Consider the following 23,611-nt stretch of genomic DNA (forward strand, 5'->3'; position numbering starts at 1 on the left):
TTGAGGTAGCCCCAGTAAGTTAAATAATACTTGTGATGGAGCAACCTCGCAACTTCCCTTAAATTATAGATTACAATGTTTGGACCAAAACAACTGAAATATGACTTGACAAACTTAGTTACAAAATATATTATTTTTCTATTTATTTATTTTTGAATTAAAAACTAACTAAATTAAACAAATAATAACGCACGGTCTTTGCGTGCGTGCGTGTGAGTGCGTGCATGTGTGTTTGTGTGTGTGTGTGTGTGTGTGTGTTTGTGTGTTTGTGTGCGTGTGTGTGTGTGTGTGTGTGTGTGTGTGCGTGCGTGTGTGTGTGTGTGTGTGTGTGTGTGTGTGTGTGTGTGTTTATCTGATTCTCGTCAAAATTAATTCTGTTTCTTCATATGTGATAGTTTTCAACCACCCAATTACGGTATTCTTACAATTATATAATAACATCGGATATATATTTAATTTCTGATTCAGTTTATTATAGATGTAGGCAGCCTGTGTAGTATATTGACGTTGAGCAAAAACTGTGTGCACGCGTGGGGCGTATGCTACAATATCTTTACGTCTCTTCTTTAGTTTACCTGGACTAAATGGTAGTGTTTTGTGCATACGTAGGGTGATATGCAAAATGTATAATTTTCTAACGCTCAATAAGCCACTATTTCTGTAAAGGTCATCGGTAGAGTATCTATATGGTTTGTAGTTCATTACTTTAATAAGGGCCCTTTGAGATCTCTCTAAATCTAAAAACTTAGTTTTAGTTGCTCCTCCCCATACGGGAATGCAGTATATTATAATAGATTGAGCCAGGGCTAGATAAACTTTATTAAGCAATGACGCGGGCATGACGTAGCGTAAGTTTTTAAATATCCAAATAAGTTTTCTAACCCGGGCCATAATTGTTTCGATGTGTAAGTGCCATGATAACCTTTGGTCCACTGTAACTCCAAGATATTTGGTAGAGTTGACACGTTCTATGGTCTGACAGCTACAATTCTGGGCAATCGGATCACCACACCTATGAATCCTAACTCCAAAGTCGTAACCCGGCTGAGATCTTTGATTCGCAGTAAAACATATAAAATTTGTTTTATTAACATTAAGTGAAAGTAAGTTGGTATTAAGCCAGCCAGCTACTTCAGCCAGACCTAGTTCAGCTGCGGATTTCACAGCCATCCAAGTCGCTCCCGTGTACACAATCGCGGTATCATCCGCGTATGAGTAGATCCGTCCGCCATTGCTCCGAATATTACAAAGGTCATTTATATATATCAGGAACAATGTCGGGCCAAGCACGCTTCCCTGCGGGACGGATGAAAGAATCGTCATTATTGGGTTTAGAGAGCGTCATATTATGGGTAGAGTGCGAACACAAAAAACACGAATATAGATGGTAAAATATTTAATTTTAAGTTGTTTATTCTAAACACTTCGTACCGCATTTTAAATATAATGAGCAGCGGGTATCTTACTTTCAAGGAAATTTCTTAGACCCAACTCGGTTCAAATTCTATTCACCACCATTCTTTACTCTGTTGCGTTTCCCCGAACTCACTCATCATTTTTCCTTGGCGCGCTAAAAGAAGGCACTTGTGAGCCTTCTCGTACTGAAAGTATCGAGTGTTACTGAACATCAGATACTTGCCGCATTTTCTATAAAATACATAACCAATTTATTTAATCCGTTAAACAACGCATTAAATTAAATAACGCATACAAATTTAATTTACAATTCCAAACAGTCACATCAAATAGTATTCCGCACATAATTATTTGGTTAATAGGTAATTGAATATGTCACAGTATAGGACATCAAAGGACACGACAAAGCAAATTACAGGTAGGATTAATCATTACATCTACAACTAGTAACAATAATCATTATTGCATAAATTAACATTACCTACCAATATTTGATTTAAATTCATACCAATAATTTTCCTATACAATATATTCAGTATTTACAATATTCTTAACCTATATAATTTTAACAATAATAAATTGATAAATAGAAAATTGAAACAAATTTAAAAGTTGGTCCCTGTGGCAGTATACCTATACTTCGTTGTTGAGCGAGGTAAGTATCCGCTCTGGGGTTGCTGGTAATTTTTTTTTTACAACAATTCACTGAAAAAAACCCCTTGGCAATAAGAATGACTCACCGTAATTGCCAATTCTTCTCATTTGTTCTTCGTTCTCAAATCTAAAAAAAATAAATTATTATTATTATTAAAATCAAGGGGATTTGTGAACTGACAGTAAATTTAGAGGCATTTTTTTCTGACAATGATTATATATATAAGCGTTATGAATAAATCACACTTTTGCTCTCTTTTTGACTAACGTAAGTAGGAATCCTAACTGATTTGTTTACAGTCGTTTTATAAATTGGCTCGAAAATTTTCGCAAGACATGCAGAATATCGTTAATATCTAACAATTATATAGGTTTCGATAATTCTATATCCTATAAAAATTGTACGCTTGTGCTCTTGAGGAATAAGGAATCACATATTACTAATAGTTTTAATTGCTTCTCGATTCCCAAGAATATATCAAGTAGGAATGCGGTTTGACTCCCGTCAGTCAACTAATGCATTCTCACACGGTAGTCCTTACGGGGAATTGCAAGTTAGAAATGAATCTTGGTTAAAGAAAGTAATATAACAGATACGGCACTTATACTATACCATACATTTTTGTTTTAATTGGCTGATGCGTTTTTGAAGAAATTTCGTACATACAATAGGTATATTTTAATATGCATGTCACTATCTCTGACATGCACATTAAAAAAATATTATATACCGAGAGAGATGTTGGCAAACTATATACAGCTCACATACAAATAAAAACGGATAAGAAACTGTATATATCTACGCCCACAGCAATAAATTGTTCACAGACATCATTATCACCGAAATACATTAATCCCGACTGACCTCTTGCTAACATAATGAGCACTTACAAATAAAATAATGTCCCTAACACTGGCTAATAGTTTTACGACTTTTATTAACGAGACTGTCACAATAAACGTTTATCGTAATACTACTGCTGTTTGTAATTGTAATGATTTCTTAGGAAAAAATGTCATTAAATAAAGCGCATCTCGGGTACGACACATACCCCATACCGATGAAGATTATGGGGTATGTGGGACTCAACACAGTTCAGGCTGTTTATTGAAGAACCGGTTGAACATTACCCACTAAAAAACAGCCCCAGAGGTCCTTTTCGCAGTCCCTTAAGTAGATCGATAGAGCTTACGTAATATATCCTTGTAACTTTGGTACATAGTAAAATTTTCATTTTTATATAATTTTTTTAGCCCATACATATGTCAAATAAACAGATTGGAGTACGTATTTGTTTCTGAACCTTTGAGTACGATTTAGATTCGAGCTACGAGTATTGTATGTCAAATATATAAAAATCATACTTAACGTTAAGCGTTCCTTTTCTTAGGCTTAGACTTTTGTTATTTTCTAATTTGGAGAATGTTGTCATATCTACTTTTATATTCTATGACCACTATGGTATAGCAGCAAGTTATATTTATTGAATCTGGGAAACAAATTCTAAGCATAGGTATCTCCTAGACAATAATGATCAATAGTAATTAAAAAAATATAGAATCTTTATAAAATTGTATAGTCATGGTTTCGAAACGAAACATTGTATAAATAATACTTAGACTGTTTATTTCTAATAATAACAGCTCTCAGATTGTTATTATTAAGTGTAACATATAACTGTTTTAGGTAATAATTATTAATTAATGTCATATACAAACATCTTATATATACGTTACGATTTTATTATTACAATGATTTAATTTCACTTCAAACATGTATTAATTAAAACATATTTGTAGTCTATGATATAAAATACGGTTGTCTATGAACAATCACAAACAACAAACCATTTATAAATACGTCTTAATAATTGTGGGACAATATTATTGTTTGTTTACTGTGGCTTCGTTTTAAAAGCAGCCGAAATAGCTTCTGTCTATCAAAAGTGAGTAGACAGTTTGTTTCTCTAGTTCACCGCTTCAGATATAGCCTCTTTGAAAGCCTAGACCAGGGGTTCTAAACATTTTAAATATAGATTTCTGATATTTCGAAATGCAATTTACATTAAAAAAAACTTGTAATATACAAGATGTCGTTGGATTTCAGTGAAAGACTTCCCGTTAACATAAAAATTATATCAATCTAATTGCACTCTTTTAACTTAGGTAATATTTTGTCTCTTCCTATTAAGTTGTGTTTTATACTATGATAGAAAGAGACGATTAGTTAAGAGTCGCCAAAAATCTCTTTTGTATTATTTTTTCTTGTAGTAAAACCGGTTACATTATGCAATATTAAATATCAGTGTAGGAGTCCAAAGGTTGCTGTTCCAGAACGAACAACAAGACTGATTTTCATTTTTCTCGAAGCCGCGCCATTTTCAACTTTAGGGTTTTCTTATTACGGTGTATTGTGGCATATGGGATTGTCATTTTTCTTTCAAAGTACAGTTTCGGTTTGCACGACGTTTACAAAGTGGACTTGATATTCAATTGGGTTAGGAATAGTAATTGCTTTAATAATGGAATCTCAATAGTTTACGATGACTTTTAAATGGCTATTTGAGACGGTCTGATAGCAATCGTAAATTTGGTAAGTTATTTTGGAATTCATTATTATAATTGAAATGAATAATTTTATTCGATTTGTTTGCTATATAAAATATCAATTTAATCAGTATTTCAGTGTTATAAATGTAAATAAATAATAAATCTCCTAATTTAATTAAGGGCAGGCCAGCGGTGAATCGTAAAAAAATATATATTTTAATTATTTTAATTAAATTACAACAATAATTAAGACTTAACTAAATATGACTTTCAATCGGCCCGATATGAGGTGCACGTCAAATAACCTATATTATAGACTTATTACTATTCAAAATTCAAATTCAAAAATCATTTATTCATTTAGGTAACATAATGTACACTTATGAACGTCAAAGAAGAAATATATATTCTTCTTCTTCTTATTCGGTACGCTCTTGACAGAGCTGTCATGATCGCTACGAGGTAATAGAAGTCGCTTCACGACGTTCCGCCATCGTTGCCTATTGGAGGTCATCCAATCAAATATATATTAAATGCTTCTAATTTAACATTTACTTGAGAATTTGACCAGGCCGTTGTGAGGTATCCGATCAAAGCTGTTGGTATTTGTTGTCCGGTATCTATTATAATGGCGTCAGCAAAGGGACAAAGTCGGCAAAGGGAGTGCAATGGATATGTTACAAGTTTCTAAAGGTTTTGTCGCATATATTTGCTGATTAGTCGAAATATCGAAGAATCGATATTATAATCAATATTTTCCCATCGAAGTAATACCTCTTAATCATTGGTGCCATGTGTTTTTGTATTTTAAATTGTTAAAGCTTGTATCATAAAATGAATTGCAGCTTTTATCGTATCTACACGTATATCTAGTAAGCGCTTTGTTTTATAACAACTCCTTTTGATAATCCGTTGTCGGCCATATTGGTCACGCTCACGAAACAAACATGGACCGGCCATTAAACTGTTTGCTTAGGTTGTGTTATTACAGCATTTTTGTTTTAAGCTCGTCATGTCAGGTACTTAAAAATATTTTTTTATTCAGAGAATAATGCCATGAACGGTCTACCCTAAAATATAAATATCGGTGTGTTTGTGTATTTTATTTATAGCTTTTTTTAATTTATACATGCATAGCTTAGATACGAATACTTAACTACGAATTTTACTCTTTAGAAACAAATTAATTTAGATCGACTACGGCCGTAGCGCCAGAAGTATTGCAACGAGTAATCAAGCTACGGCGTAGACGATGTAGCAATGGAGTATTACCTGCCTCCGCTAACACTTGGCTGTCTTCAAAATAATAATATACAGTATACACCTATGATTATCACGATCACTTAATGATCCAATCATTTAATTAAACAAATACATTCTGAAATCGTATGATTGATATTGATAATACTATCAACGGGAGACAACAATCATTGTGTAGTAAGGAACAAGAAAAGATATTGGTTTTTTTTTTCAGAGCGAGCGACCACTATAACTTCATCAATGATATTACATCTAGCTGCCTACTAGCAATGCTTACACACTGTACGAAAGTAAAAATAAAATTTGTTAGTAGTTAAGGAAGTAAGTATTATTTTAATTATTGTTTGGCACTAATGCTGACTATTAAATAAATACAATAAAAATAAAATTGTAAAAACGTATAATTTAATTTTTAGTTTCTTTAAACTTCTTCTTCTCATTCGTTTCGCTCTTGGCAGAGCGGTCGTGATCGCTATGTAGTAGAAGTAGAAGGCGCAGATGTGATGCGCTTCACGACGCTCCGCCACCGCTGCCTATTGGAGGTCATCCTGCTGCACTGATTCAGTGTTTCTCCTACGGCGGACTTAATCTGATCAGTCCAGCGTGTAGGTGACCCGCCGCGCGGTCTTTGTTTTCTTTAAACACAATATTATATTTAAGATTTGATTGGGCACAAGTGTTATTTTTTAATATATATAAGTTTTGTTCACAGAGACTGTTCTCGTAGAATTTTCTTATTATCACAAAACTCTTGTATCTACTTTTGCTAAAATTTACTAACCAGAAGTAAATTAAATTAAATGTTTTATCTTCTCAAATACAAAACGAGATTTTAATCCAACTTTTCAATAATACGAAATATACTACATATTTTCCTACCTTTTCTGGGTGTGATCGACATAAAAATACAGCCTCCGCTAAGTGCATGTACAGTGTGTTAAGCTTCTATGAGTTCGGGGACTGAACTCAATTTAGCAATTACTTAGAGGAGTCCATCTCCCCCTAACGAGATTACATGGCGAAGAATCGCATTGTGACTGTCAAAGGTTATATTCGGCTAATCTGACAATTCGATATCACAATTAAGTTTATCATCAATATTTATGAGGTTTATGGATTGTATAATATATTTCCAAAATAATGTATTGAAACGTTTGGGTAAATTACGTAAATACACATATATCAGTACAGACTGCATGACCTGCATATTTATAGTATAGCTTTATAATATATAATCCCATTAGAATTTAAGCCTTAGACTGTATGTGACTGAAAAGTATTTCAGATCCTGGAGGTTCAAGGGTTCAATGTTGTTTGAGTGGAGCTCAAGTCACCGATTCACCGATTTCACCGTTCCGTCTGCTACGTCATCGATTCTGCTACAATCTCTGCTTAGCTGTTGTTGCTGTAGCAGTAGAACTGCATATATTTGTGATAGATTTGGAAAGCCTGAGACATGAATGTATTTTTTTATTTTAAGATTTTATTATTATACTTAAATTAAATTATGTAATTATTTTTTATTATTTCTATTAAATTAAAAAACTTATTAAAATTGTAAATACGTTAATTAAATAATTTAAATACTGTTTTGTATGTATGCGTATAAATTAATACATCTATAAATATTTTTTTTCAGAGTATTTTCAGAGTAATACATGGAAAACTTAAATAAATTTAAAAAGTTTGCTAAAAAGCATTAAATGACTAGAGTTTGTATCGTTAGAACCAATTGAAAGATTTAACTTTAAAGGGGTTTTTTTTTATCCTGCTACTTTTCAGCAAATAAAACGTTTTTTTTAAATATATCATAAATATAAGTAAGTACCCACAATTTCAGTACATTGCAATACAATTATAGAATAAATAAACATCCTTCTATATAAATTAATAAATTTATGCGTTGTCAGTGTTATAATTTTAAAAAGTGTTTTTTTTTTAGCTTAAGGCAAAGTACGCCCATTATAGATAATATTTATATTAATATGGTACCTTTTAGTGGTAGTATAAAATGCTATTGATTTACATATTACGTAAAACCGCGCGATCATTGTTTCTGTTCTCATGCACCGATTTTAGCAACACGCAGTAGTACAGCAGTTTTTAACCCTGGAATTTGATAAAGTAAGCCTATTTTATGTGATATTAAGATGATAAAGAGATTACAATTAACTTAATTTATGTGAGTGCTATATTTTTTAAGATTGTTTCGATTGCTTAGGACTGCCCTCTGATATAGGCAATAGGCATATCCTAGTTAAATCTCCTATTTCAAACTAACCTTCTCCATTAATATGTGAATCACCATAAAAGAGATGGGATCTCTTTTGTTGACGTACTCTTCATCTTCCGTTTCTAGAATACCAATCCACAATTTTCCTCGTCCACTTTCTTCGTTTGTTCTCATGTGTTCGATTCTATTTTTGTATATTTTTGTACTCCATTTTATTTTTTGTAATACTTCAGCGGTCTTTTAGAGTTAAATTTAACATGCTTATTTGCCTGTAAAAACAACATGCGTATTTTCCTGTGTGGAAGCCTGCACCTGTTTTTAAAACAAAAATACTTTTAGTATTAACTAAACATTAGTTTCTTGGTCAGGGTGTCCCATAGGCCTCCCCTTACATCTCGTACTATCTAAAAGTAACCTTCTCTATCCCTTCGGTGAATCAACCTGCCATCTCTTTATTAGCGTCCTCTTTATTTTCCGTTTCTAGAAAACTAATCCACAAATTCCCTCGTCCACATTCCTCGTTTGTTCTCATGTGTCCGATTATATTTTTGTACTCCATTTTATTTTTTGTTTTCGGTCTTTTAGAGTTAAATTCAACATGCTTATTTTCATGTAAAAACATAGTGTGGAAGACTGCGCTTGTTTTTAACGCAAAAATACTTTTAATATTAACTAAACATTAGTTTCTTTTTCAAGATGTCCCATAGGCCTCTCCTTCCATCTCGTACTATCTCAAAGTAACCTTCTCTGTCCCTTGGTGAATCAACCTGCCGTTTCTTTTATTAGCTTCCTCTTCGTCTTCCGTTTCTAGAATACCAATCCAGAATTTTCCTCGTCCACATTCCTCGTTTGTTCTCATGTGTCCGATTCTATTTTTGTATTCCATTCCATTTTTTGTAATACTTCAGCGGTCTTTTAGAGTTAAATTTAACATGCTTATTTGCATGAAAAACATGGTGTGGAAGACTGCACCTGTTTTTAAAACAAAAGGACTTTTAATATTAACTAAACATAATTTCTTAAAACACAATTTCCTCGGTCCACTTTCCACGTTTGTCCTCATGTGTCCTGTCCAATTCCATTTTTGTATATTTTTCCATTCCATTTCTATTTTTGTAATACTCCAGCGGTATTTTAGAGTTAAATTAAACATGCTTATGTCCATGTTAAAACATGGCGTGGAACACTGCACCTGTTTTTAAAATAAAAAAAAAATGTTTATTATTAACATATTAGTTTTGTTGTGTCAGGTTCTCCTCTGGCATAGGCCTCCCCTAATGCTTTGCATTTCGGTCTGACTCGAACTAACCTTCTATATCCCTCCGGTGAAACAACCTCTGTCGTTTTCTTCGTCTCCCGTTTTTAGGAAAGAAATTCACCACATCCTCGTCCACATTTTAGGTTCGTCCTCATAATGTGTCTTATCCAATTCCATTTTTTTATATTTTTCCATTCCAGTCCTTTAGCGTTAAATTCATCATGCTTCTCTCCATGTAAAAACATGACCTGAGACCAACGGGACATTATTTCTTTAAGCCTTCTTTCCTGAAATTATATTTAATTTTTTATTATTACCGTTATTAAAATTATATTTAAATAACGGTCGATGGTAATGTTCAATAGTGTCTTTTCTTCTGCCGTATTTTATGAAACGAAGATCCATAATTACTGGAATTTTTATGACATATTTAAAGTCTGGAATTTAAATATCAAGCCCACGCCGTATAAATATCAAGTCGGTCCAAAGAGGGGCAAAATAAGACGTCAATTAAAAAAAACTGTAATGCAAGGTTATAAGGGCGTAATTATTGTTAAATGACCAGGTAAATGTAAATAACTAAAAGCCCCGTTTTCCTAAATAAACAAATTGAAGTAAAAATTGTTGAGTCATTCACTAACCTAAACTCAAAAACTTCAACATTGGTTTTAGTTTGGTGATATAAAAACAAATACCCACGACCGATGTAGATAATACATTCAAATTAAGAATTTACGATCGTTTACTTCGTAGTTATTTATAATTGTGCCATAAGTACAAAACAATCTCGACATTAACCAATGTCTCCATGTAACAAACCTACCCACCTACGTACCCGAAAACTGACAAACCAATTTTAAAAAAAATACAAAACTAAAACAATACTTATCACTTATTAATACGTTTCAAAAATATACGTCAAATTAATTACTGTCTATGTGTGGCATGTGAAATATAACCTGAAGAAGACGATTACTCACATGATGGTAATTGAACAGAACAGTTTACCGTTCTATCTAGCGCTTATCATCTTCAGAATGCACGTTTAGAGAAAATAAAATAATAACAGTTTCAGTCTTGGAACTTACTAATTTTTCCGAAAGATTTTCATTACTGTTAGTGGCACTTCACTTTAACGATTTTACTTTTTAATATACAAGACATGTTTGCAAATTTGAATTCACATTCATTTGCACAAAAATCTATGTGACAACTAGGAAATACAGCATCTACCACTATGATGTTAATATCTGACACCACGTCTTTATTCGTAAGGTTAATACGATACGCAAGGGATCGGCTGCGCCCATCGAAGAATTGCATAACTAACTCTGGTCACGGTGACACATAGACTGAGAGGTCTAACCTCACATTTCAAAGGTGCAGGCAGCAAAGTGGGTCACAGTCGGTAGGGGGGAGCGATGGCGCCCGCGTTGCACCGCGTCTTATGATTAGTTTATTATTTCGATACTATTATTAAATTATTTCATAAAATAATCAATGGGAACTATCTTTTGTATGCTTCAGAACCACCGTTCTTGCTTTCACTATAAATATATAAATATTAAATAAATTTAAATGATTATTAAAATATATGTATTTTAATTCAGCAATAGTAACACCTCGAGTACGCGCGTACTTAAGGTTTTTGCTAAAAATATAATTATTTTTGCTATCAGCAATTAAAATGTAAAGCACTACGTATCGCACCTGTGCTATTGCCGCGGTTAACAAAAATAACAAAAGCAATTTCATTTTCAAAAGTCTCTCTCACAGTTTTATTACGCCCATACAATGTTGTCATTAAATAAATAAACCTAAAACTAACATAATAATAGGTTTGGAAAACATTTTCAGAAAATCATCATGCCCTAGGCCAAAAAACATCGACTGTGGATTTGGAACAATTTCGCCCAATTCGACCCACATTTAAAATACTCATAGGGGATTATTACTATATAAAAAACGTTATAAATGTATATATAATTTAAAATCAGTCTTAAAATGAAATAAGTCAATTAAAACAAACAAATTTTATATGAAGTGATATTATCAAGTAGGTGCCGTTGGGAAACGCGGATATGCTTGTTTGTTATAAGTTAGATAATACCTTCAAAAGCCTTCAAATGTTTAACATTAAAGAAAATTCGTTACATTAAAAATATATCTAAGACATATTATATTTCTTTTTATTTTTTTAAATTTAAATCCTTTATTATAATCTTACTAAAATACGCAGAAATATCGATGGATTTAATAATGGAAATATTGGATGCAAAACTTATCATCTAGAGAAAACTACATCAATTTATTTTTTTAAATAAATAGTTGTCATTGTTGTGCCTTCTAGATTTTCATATTATATCTTATTAATAAATTTATCCTTAGATACGATTTATAAATACATTAATTTGTAGGTAGCAACACATTTACTTCGAAATTAATAACGCATGCGTCGAAAAGTTATTATGAGTGTAGTCACTGCGTTCTTACAATATCATGCTCATCGAATTATTCATATTACCTTCATTTTATAACAAAACGCAGCATTTTTAGCCTCAATAATAATCGTTATATTCTCGCATCATCATGCCTCATATTAAGCTTTAGGGTCTCAATCCATTACAACTAATATGGGCTTATGAGATCTGTAGTGACGTGCCTCATACTATTGAAAAATATCTGCTATATGATGTTTTCTTTTAGTAAAGTATTTATATTTTATGTTGGTGTAATTCGCGAGTCACGAATATCAGAGTTTTCCCTTAAGACAATTTATAGCGCGTTCGTTTATAAACTAATTTGGATAATAAATACAATACTTAAGAAGATTATTTGATGTCACGAAATTCGGGTCAACCAAAAGTCTTATTTATTCTGTTGATTGCAACGCAAAATTGAAAAAATTCGCTTGAGATAAATTACATGCCTAAGTTGACATAACCTCATTAAGAGAACTTAAAAAAATTAAATTACTTTGTTGTAAAATCCTCACATCCTCCGTTTCACATCCTTATTTATATAGTGCATAATATTACTTACTACTATTAATACATACTATTACTTACCTACTCCATCGGCGCCACGGCTCAAAGTGCCAAAGAAGACGCTACCTAAAATCTTGCGGTGCTGTTTGCCAATCAGCCACTTGGAGCTCAGAAGTCCCTCTTGACGGCGTTTAACTACTATTTTCTATAACAAGATGCATTCATGCAAAGGCATTTAGAAGATACGTGCTTTAAAATCTGTTTTTAAGAGCTAATAATACAAATGTAAATGATTTTTTTTGAAATTTAAAAATGATTATTGAAATTTAATAATCTACTTCAAAATAACAGCAAACATCACTAGTTCGGCTTTATGTTAGGAAGATTCAAAATATCCACTTTGTTATGGGACGTGAGGGACGTGCGAAAAATTTAAATATACTTACGTTTTAGATTAGGCTAGCAGTTTTTAACATTATGATAATAGGTATTTAGTCCCGACGGATGGATTATAAAGTATGTATATACTGGTGAAGTATGTATATACTGGCATAAAAGAAGTTGCCTTGGCAACAAACCTATTATAAGAAAAAGTTAATGTTGATTTAAAAAATGTCTTACAGAAAAGTATTGTATTTCCCTATAATTAATAAAAGCTTTATAAAACTGATCTATCTTTCAAGTCGACCTGTTTAAAAACTTTACAACAGCGCTGAAAATAATTCCATTAATACGTTTATAATTAATAGTAGAATTTTTATTGAAAATATACCTTGAATAATTCAATAGGTTCCAAAAGTTTCTTACTTCATTGGGTTGGTAAAATTTAAATCGTATTTTATAGTAAGTAACCTTTTATTACGATTTTAAATGCCAGTAAAGAAACCCTTTCGTTAAGTAATAAATGGATAATGGCTACTATTAAATGACATGCAATAAATTTCGAAATATTTAACTACCAATTCCATACAAAGTGATAATCTTTCTGTATTTTATATTTAACATCATTTTTCAACATACTTTTTTCGTTATACGCTTTGATTTAAAGAAATGCATTTTTTTACTTGATAGGCCATGGCCATGGCCGCGGACGAGGCAAAAAGAGCTAGTAAGACTTGGATCGAGGTGAAATACGAGGCCCAAGACCGAACGCGATGGAGACTCGCTGTGGACGCCCTCTGCCCCACCTAGGGGTTATAGTTGAGAAGAATACAATTTCCAATATGAGCGGTTACATTACTGCGTCTGTGTCACAAATAGATATTTGAAGCCCGATATATTTATTGTTTAGACGAAATCGAACCTAAACTCCTATTTTAATGGCTGGTTCGAATTTACGAGCGTCTCCCATAGGTGTCTACGGACTATTAGGTGAAACAGAAAACAGATTTGGTTTTAACGCAGAGGGTTATATTTTATATATTACATCCGAAAACTTAATAGTAAACGATAAATTATTGCTGAATCCCGGCCCACGTAATCACTTAGCGTAGCTTTGATCCCTGATATTTTCATGAAAATTTAAGAGACATTTCCATAAGTAATTGCTTGGGGATAGATCCATATTTTCATATATGTATTGTCAATGCCCGGTCGTGTGAGAAATTTGAAACGTTTCGTGATTTCTCTGACTTTTGGGCTGCCATGGGCACTTGACACGGCGATGTTCTATTTGTGACGTCATTCTCGAACATTCACTGACTCCTGCTACAACTCATTGGGCCTGTACTCTCTGCCTCGGCAAGAACCTCCGGTGCGCCTCACGTTATACTTTTCAGTGTTATGTACATTAGATATCCGAAAAATTGCCAATAGTTTTTACCAATATAAGCCAAATATCGACAGGTTGGTAAAATAACATAACATTGTATGTTTGAGTATAAAGGAAACATGACGGGAGGCTTCCTGGAATTGACATTTCGCATCATTTCACTGTGTACTATGTTATATGTGATACCGGATAAAAATTATGATATTTTCTATCGTATTTTTTCATGATAAATGAAATTAAACCATAAAGCTAAGATTGATTGAATTAAACCATAAAGCTAGATGCATAGTTTTCGTCAATTTAAAGTGTCTTCCAAAATTAGTGTCTACCGACTTCATAAATCCTAAACTCCATCACACCATCACTATATTAAACTAACTGCCCATTGGAGTATTTCTAAACCAATTCGACTTATATTTCTTAAGACAATAGGGTACATTATATTTCACATTCTTTAGTCTCACAACGCAGAGCCTTCTAGCAGTGCAAGTGTCTTGGCGATGATGTGTTGCGGTTCCCGACTGTATATCCATGTTTTATAAATCCAGTGTATGTTTGAATAGGTTTGTATCTCTAAATATGTAATACTCTTTTTTTAGGTATCAAGCAGAAGAGGTATTAAAAGTAAAACGAACGATGGCGTTTTTGAGTGCGTCTAATCACTTCTTCTTTTTACGTTCTCATCTTCCCCAATGTTTTGTGTGATCGGTTTGACAAGTTAATAGATCAAATTTCAAACCTACATTGAACCATTTTAACATAACAATGTTCTTAGTCTACTAACGAAATTAATTAAAAATTAATAACATAATTAACACATTTTGGTCCCTGAGGCAACCTTTACCGCTGGCAACAATTCGAGGAAACCATCGGCACTGGGGTCACCGGTACTATCTACTAGGCGCCAAGTAAAATCATTAACTAACGCCTGTGCACTTAATACCCATGGTCCAAGAGTCCAACTCCAATGGAAACAAAATGGAAGTTGGAGGTAAGAGTATTATATTTAAGCCGTTTATTATTATCCACCTGGTGTACGGCCGCCCAGCTTTTTTGCTTGTCCGAGCTGAGATGGGCAAACGTGTCCACACAGCTATCATCCCATACCAAGGCCCAACTATAACTATTACAATTAATTTATACAAATAAAATCGTAGGGTTACAACAAAAACATAACTATACATTCTTTGTACTATTAAATTTATGACCCGTTACATCAACACATGAAACTGAAAAATACGATACGATCGAAACTAATAAATAAATAATGATTTTTATTGTTCGAAGCCTCCTCTCGGCGCTTTATGCGTTACAACGAGCATAAATTCACAATCCTAAGTACGTATTGCATTCCGTATGTACTAAACATTATAAAGCTGAATAGTTTGGTTAATGGCGCTTATATCAGGAACGACGTGTTGGAATTGAGAAATCTTTGATATTAAATTTATTGAGTTTTTTTTTATGAAAGACCATGTACGTTTAAACATTGCGTTATAAAAGACACGGCTGGGTAACATATTTTTTTTATGAAGCGTGGTCTAATCGGTGAGGACACTATCTAAAGCGGTTTTAAAAATCATACTTGCTTGTTGCTAGCTAGTTGCTGTGCTGTGCTAGCTAGTGCTGAGTTTTGTGATACGAGTAATTTATGTGCCAGGTTTCACGTTTCCTATGATATGCGAAGTTAAAGATTTATTATAATATGTACATTAAATGTAATAGACTTGTTATATGATATTTATTTTTAAGAAATATGTTTTATCAATAATTACCAGTTGTAGATGATTTTAAATTATACTGAATACATGGATATTTTATAGTGATTTGAATAAATTATAAATAACATTAATATTCAAGTGCCTTCCTTATTTTGCTATTATAAGACTGATATTCCTAACAATTTATGTATGTAACAGTGTTTATTTTTTCTTATTTAAATATAAACACACTTAGAATACCTATGCGGATAAAGGCAATGAGTCTAGGCGTAGACGACCGTTATTTATTGAGAACTAGGGATACAAGTATAGTCATGCAATATGCCTTTAACATAGTTTCACGGATAAGATTCGCTTTTTCACTTGGATCGGACAAATCAAACCAATTTTTCTTAGGAAAACCTAGCAGTTCCAATGTCTATAAAAGCAATAAAACAGTGAATAGGCCACGCCTCTCATACTCCAAAAGCAGCGCCTCGACAGAAATACTGTGAATCAACTTCCCCTACCACGCGATAACCATCTCGATTCTAAATATTCTCCAAGATAAATTTATCTATGTATATAAAAGTTTGACATTTGGGTTCACAGCGAGCTTGATGTTAACTATGAAAGTCCCCTAAGGAATGGAGTCAAAAGAAATCATATCCGTGTTAATAATTGCGGGGCATATATCTTCCTAATATCGATTCTAAGGTACTTTATATTCGATCAGTGAATGTTGAATTGGTAATATTGCGATCCAGTAGAATAGAGATTCAACTAAAAAGTTCATATTATAATCCTTATCAGTTTCTCAACTTAAGTTATTAATTTCTTTTCGTATCACCTCGACGTCCACCGATCCACAACTGCGCGTTTTTCTAGGCAGTTTTTGCCGCGCACCACCACTTTGTGGAACCAGCTGCTTACTGAAGTATTTCCGAACCAATTCGACTTAGGGTCCTTCAAGAAAAGAGCGTACCAATTCTTAAAAAGAGTGTCCATGGGCGACGGTATTACTTAACATCAGGTGAGCCTTCTGCCCGTTTGACCCCTGTTCTATAAATAATAATAATAATAATTGCAATATAGATTAAATGTATAAAAAACTTAATAATACTTTATAAAACGTAAAACTGTAGTAATAGCTAAAGTGAAATCTATCGAGATTACTTGGTACCAAAGAAAAATTCTTTAGTATTTTCTTCAAGAATCTATCCTTGGCATGGAAATTTTTATTGGAGGTATTGTGTTTTATTGGTTCGAGACGGTTTATGAACAAATTATCGACTTTCTGAATTTCATTTGAATCCGTCAACTTTACGGTATTCAAAATTTATCGATTAGATCAGATGACATTTATTACCTATTTCTATGTAAGATTTGTGTATTAATCTGAATTTGACATAACATATGTACATAAATGTTATAGTGTAAGTGTTTCATCAATTTAAGCCTAGAGCTATAAGTTATGTTGATCTGATAAAAAATCAAATCAAATCGAAAATCATTTATTCATATAGGTAACAAAATGTACACTAATGAACGTCAAAAAAGAAATATACATTAAATGATTCTAATTTTACATTTACTGCCAGTTTTCAAATCAAGGGCGTAGAATGAAAGAGAAGAACTGGCAATAAACTTCTTCTGACATTTATTCAAAATAAAATTAATAAGATCGTGTCTTATGGTAGTATCTCTTAATACCTAAAAACCGGAAAGGTTTAAATTTGGGAAACCATAAACCGGTGTAGTACAGATCAATTATCTGTCTATATTTGACATGTGACAGTATAAAAGATAAATTAATTTAAGCATTGTTTTATATTGAAGTATTCCTATATTCATTACTAGCAGGTGCAATGCTGATACTAAATACACTACAGAAAATCTGTGAACGATGTATATAAAAATGTGGGTTATCCATAAGAGACAGACATATACCATCACGGACTTTTCTGTAGACCTTTTCAATGTGTTCAATACTTAGTGCATTATTTTGATAAAACTCGTAGGTTTCAGCCTGCGTTTGCAATGTAAGCTGAAAAAATGTAATTATTTACGACATCACATTAGAAACCTCAAAAATAACAGTACTTCTCCACTATTTAATGGATGTTATTATACATATAAACCTTCCTCTTGAATCACTTTATCTATTAAAAAACCGCATCAAAATCCGTTGCGTAGTTTCAAAGATTTAAGCATACAAAGGGACATAGGGACAGAGAAGGCGACTTTGTTTTATAATATGTAGTGATTAATAAATAGTCTTGATAAATCTTCGCATTCAGCAATAATAGTAATTTTTCAAAATTCGAATATCCAAAAAAATTCAAACTCAAATTGAATATGAACATTAGCTATATCAATATCGTAGTCACGGCCATATTTTATTGAAATACAGGTCCATCCTCGGGAAATGTCCGATTCAATTTACTGACCAAACGTGAGAATACCGTCTAAATTAAATTCAACCGAAAATGATCTCAATATTAGAGTAGCATGAGTAAAAATCCCTTGCATCGCAAAGTGGATAAATCTAGGTTTAGGTAGTTCATGACATGTGTTGGACCTAGTGCTACATCTTCTATGTGATGAAAACATAGTGCTGCATGTAGAAAGATGATTTCGTCTGTGAAATTTGAACGGATACTGCATTGTAGCTTAACAATTTTCCTTTACTAAAAAAGTGTAGAAGCTACAAGCTCCTACTAACTGTAACAGGCTTTTCGTCAAGATAAAAATATTATCATTATCAATGATAACTACTTAAATTTCCTTTGCGACGCATACAAAAGACACTTAGATGCGTCTACAACTGTATAATTTATGCCTGGAACATTTTTTAGTGCAGTTGCACTGAATCGTTACAAGCGAAAAAAATTTACGCTTCGAATAATATCTGTCCAGAGTCACTCCCTCATAATTTAAATCGCGTTATTCTACACAAGTTTACAGAATATCTTAAAGCAACGAGTACTTATCAAATGTATTTTTTATTTTTATTTTATTTAAATTCTCACAACGAATTTTAAACTATATAAAATAAAATAGACTCACTATAAACTATATCTAATATGTTTTAATTTAATAGATATCTCGAACTCAAAGGACATTTCTTAAATCTATTAGAAGACTACAAAAATATCACCTTAAACAAAGTGTTTTTATCAAACGATAAAAGTTCTTTCCGAAAATATCTTTAAAAACCTACAATTTTACCTTCATTTTTATAATGTGTGTATAATTAAGATGATAAAGTTTTCTTATATAAAAACTAATAACTCTTTTAAAGATTACAAGAATATCAACTTATACAAAGTGTTTTTATCAGACGATAAAAGGTCTATCCGAAAATATCTGTAAAAGCCTACATTTTTACCTTTATTTTTATACTTCCTAATAATATTTCCCGAGAAAAATATAACACGACATAACAAGGGTGCTATCAAGTACATAGTCGACATAGTCATAAGAAATAAAAGTGTCCGTGATATCCAGGCCTCACACAGAATAAACATACAGTTGCTCTTTGTTATTATAATATTATTTCAAATAGTTTTTGAAGTGAAACTTTTTTAGGCGCATGAGGGTAATTTTAAAAATAGAGAGTGTTTAAGACCGATTAAGCAAGGAGAGAGTGAACAAGATCGAGAAAAAATAAACGGTATTGGTTGATGTATTCGTGTAGTAGTTACATATTAGAACTTTACGCAGATTATTTATATTTTTTACATTATCATTAGCACGTATACAGTGTATAAACATTGTGAATATATTACAAATAAAAGGAGTGTTCATATACAGGGACAGGATCTTCTATTGGGGCTTTTACCATAATAATAATTAATCTACGAAGAAGTTTACTTCAGCCATGTGTACTTTGTTTTGTATAATAATAGGTAAAATAAGGTAGGCTGCTGCTTCATCGTTTGGCTGATTACTTTCCATGCTAAAAGATAAGGCTGTTTTTTACTGTTGTCTGTTGCTGATTAGCATCATATATATACATAAAAAAATGTATTAACTTACCCAAAATCCAGAACTTAACAAAGAATATATTAATGGACTTAACAATATTTCTTTGAACCGATATAAAAACAAAAAGTGTATATGAAGAAGAAGTTTGGGTGTAGGTTTATTATAGTTTAAAATAATAATAAAACGTAAATAAATACTTACTATTCATACATACGTATACAGATATAAAATATTATAACATTTTACATATATAAATTATTGTAAAGGGATTATATATTATTTTTCGACTTTTATCAAAGAATATTTTTTCTGTTTCAAATAAGCCGATTATTTTTGTCATATGTTTTTGTCTAGGCGCGCTCTAGTTTAGTCTTACCAACTATTAACAATGATACTGTGGCCAAGACGTGCGTGCGGAATTCCTATTAGATACGTAAAGAGCGTTTTGCTTTATTCGCGGACGTCTAATACATATGGATGCTGTGGAATTCGATCCATACAACATACCACAAGTTTTTACTAAATACATAACAAAACTAGTTTTGCTTACTCATTTATAGCTAATATGCAGTTCGTAAATTAGAAATAGAAGAGCGTACCGACTCTTAAAGCCCGACAACGCACTAGCGAGCCTTTTGGTAGTATGTAGTAGTAGTTGGTAGTATCTCATAAAATCGTTAGATGCCTTTAATTTAATGTATAGAAATGTCAAGTTTAATGCACTGCATATCTAGCAATTAAGTTAGTAAGTCATGGCGGTATCATGTGAAAGTATTTTGACTGGTTTGTATTATATTAGTTGTATTAATCCTTTGGGACTTCAAAGACCACTATGAGACCAAGAGTAAGGAAGAGAAGAGGGCGCCCTAGGAACAGTTGGGTATAAGATGAATTCCGATCTATGGTACTAAATAAAAGTGGGATACAAGTATCAGGAAAGAACAAGCATTTAACAAATTTAAACTGCATTCACATGTATTACAATGTTAGAAATAAAAGGAATTTATTATTTTACATATGATTCTTGTTAAACAGCTTATTTAATTTTAAGGCGGGTACGTTTAAAATAGACGGATTGATTGAATTACGTACTAATCATCACTTTGACGGCTCCAGGAATTCTTCCACGGTCTCCTTCACAGGACATTTTCTTTTACAGTCTAGCGAACTGTGGAATCAACTCCCGGTGGAGGTCTTCCCTGGGAGGTACTCTTCCCTCATAATGTCGGCAACGCTACAAAATGGGTGTCGATGACCAGCGAAGATTGCCTTTTATGCGCGTCCCGTAGGCTCGCTTGCTCCCATTTCTATTAAAAAATGTGTGCATGTATTGTACACACGAGCCCTTATTTTTCAAAAAATACTCTACTATATGCAACTGTACAGAAATGGGTTATATAAAGTTAAATTAGAGAATTTCTAAATTAGATATAAAAAACTGTAATATATAAGTTCTGAAATATATTACATATTTTTTGTGAATGAAATAACTAATATTTACAAGATTAAAAATACAATTTTTATTAATTATAATAATAATGATGATAATGTGTGTATGTATGAAATAAATAAATAATTATTGTAATAAAATTGTTATCGTTATTATATATTTTATTCATGGCTTCGAATCTCGTCGAATCAACCATGGTAGTAAGAAGAAAAAGATCGCGCGTAACGTAAAAATGTGACGCGTAACCGAAAATGTGACGTTATTTTTTTACATCGTCGATAAAAAGACTATTCATCTGGCTTCATAAAATCCAGTATACGACAAAAAGTGGTACAATTTGTGTCTTACAATTCAATGGCCTTTACGGTTACTGAATTTATTCCGGTACGCGTTGTGGCTTCTATGACTGATTAAGATTTTACGACTGCTAACGAAAGACTTTTTGAACTTTTTTTATGATCAGCTTTTATTGCTTCATCTTGTTTACTTTTATGGCTAATGGATTAATTCCGAGTTACAAAGGTATTTTTTCCTCCGCAAATTATGTTTTGTTGGATAAAAATGCCGCCACACTTTTCTTATGTAACACGTGATTAAATTAAAAGTTTTCGTTCCTATGGCAGTCCACTCTTAAACCTTAAGTTAATTGTGATGGTAATAAATACGGGAAGTTTAAATTATTAACAAATATGCAATAATGAATTCAAATATAATTCAGACGTTAAAACAAATGCAAACATTTTATCACATTCAAAATCTATTATAACTACATTGAAAGGACTTCTCATATTTGGTCATAAGAACCGATAGTCGTAACCTAAATACATACTTTTACCCGCCGGGAACCTTGATTTTGGTCGATATAACCGTTATATTGTTCTTAACGATGTTGTCATAAACGGCTTTGACTATATTATACCAATGACATTGCTCTCTAACAGAAGTCATCTGGAACCTAAATAGTCATCAGGCCAGTAATTTTGGAAAGGACACCCATCTTGCGCCATTTGCCTTTTGATCTATCCACGCTGATACGATGTGCTAAACTATACGTATTTATTATGGTCACTGGTCTACGAATTGATCGATATAATATCATGATAATCTTATGTGTGAAATAAAATGGTGGTTGTGTTGTACAATAACATTTACCGAAGGTTTTTCTTAGTAAAAAATCATAATCTAAATAAGTGAAAATTAATCTCATAATAAGAAAAAAGCAGGCTAAGCACAAAACTCGAAGACAGTTGGACAAAATCAAGTATTTTTTATGTATTCCTTGGACTTCGGAGGAAGGAGAGAAAGATTCAGTTTTATTCTGTAATAAAGTAATCTATCTAAAAAAGCGAACAATCTCTTTGGGCTAGCATATAAAGATGTTCCATATGTTTGTATTAAAAGGGTAGGCTAATTAAAAAACATTTCAGCGAAGCGTTCGCGGGTTATTGATATTGACGTAAATGTTTTAAACTTCAATCCACGAAAACAAAACGAATGCCCCTATTACGTAGACAAATACCGTACGCTGCAATTCGTACGTTTCTACATCGTTCGCGAATTAGCGGTAACGAGTATAGTTCATGTGATGGATGACGTCATTTGCAGCAAGCTGACGCGAACCAAGTTGTGATTACTTTTACGTGATATGGAAAGCTGCCATCGATTACATTTTTCTTATATTCACGGTCTTATATATATATACATGTCTACTATCGCTGCTTAATTGGGTTTCTCGATCTCATCATCGGAGAGCGACCTATTTGGTAAGCGTATGGGGGTAGTATAGTTTGATTTGAGAGTATGCTTGGAGGGTATTAGAGGATCATCTACTAGGATAAGCATCTACTGTGTTTTATTTTATATTTATATATTTTAGTTCATTTTTAGTATCAGTTTGTGCTTTAAGTGAATAAATAAATAAATACTTAAGCCCCAATAAGTATAATAATTTTTAAACTATTTTAAACATGTACCATGTACCACGGAATTGTTTTCCAGTTATCCACAATACAGGGCCTCCCTAGTGTGGGGACTAGGGATATATAAATCTTGTCACAACGGTTTTGTCATAAATAAAGTTTTTAATACTATTATTATTATTGAGTACACATTTAATAGCTATTTGCATAGTGTATTACTTAATTTTTCCTATTTTGGAATAAATAAAAATAACTATATATTTATTCAAAATGTATAAATGTTACGTTAGCTTACGTTTCAGCAATGCAACAGGGCCTTCAAAGCTCATTTTCTTTCACCGACAAAAAAGGTCCCGTAGGACGCCCCAAACGTTCTTACTGATCCAAATGATCCAATGACAAATTAAAAACCACGCGGGTGGC

Source organism: Pieris rapae, chromosome 17, assembly GCF_905147795.1.
Source record: "Pieris rapae chromosome 17, ilPieRapa1.1, whole genome shotgun sequence".
Taxonomy (NCBI): Eukaryota; Metazoa; Arthropoda; class Insecta; order Lepidoptera; family Pieridae; genus Pieris; species Pieris rapae.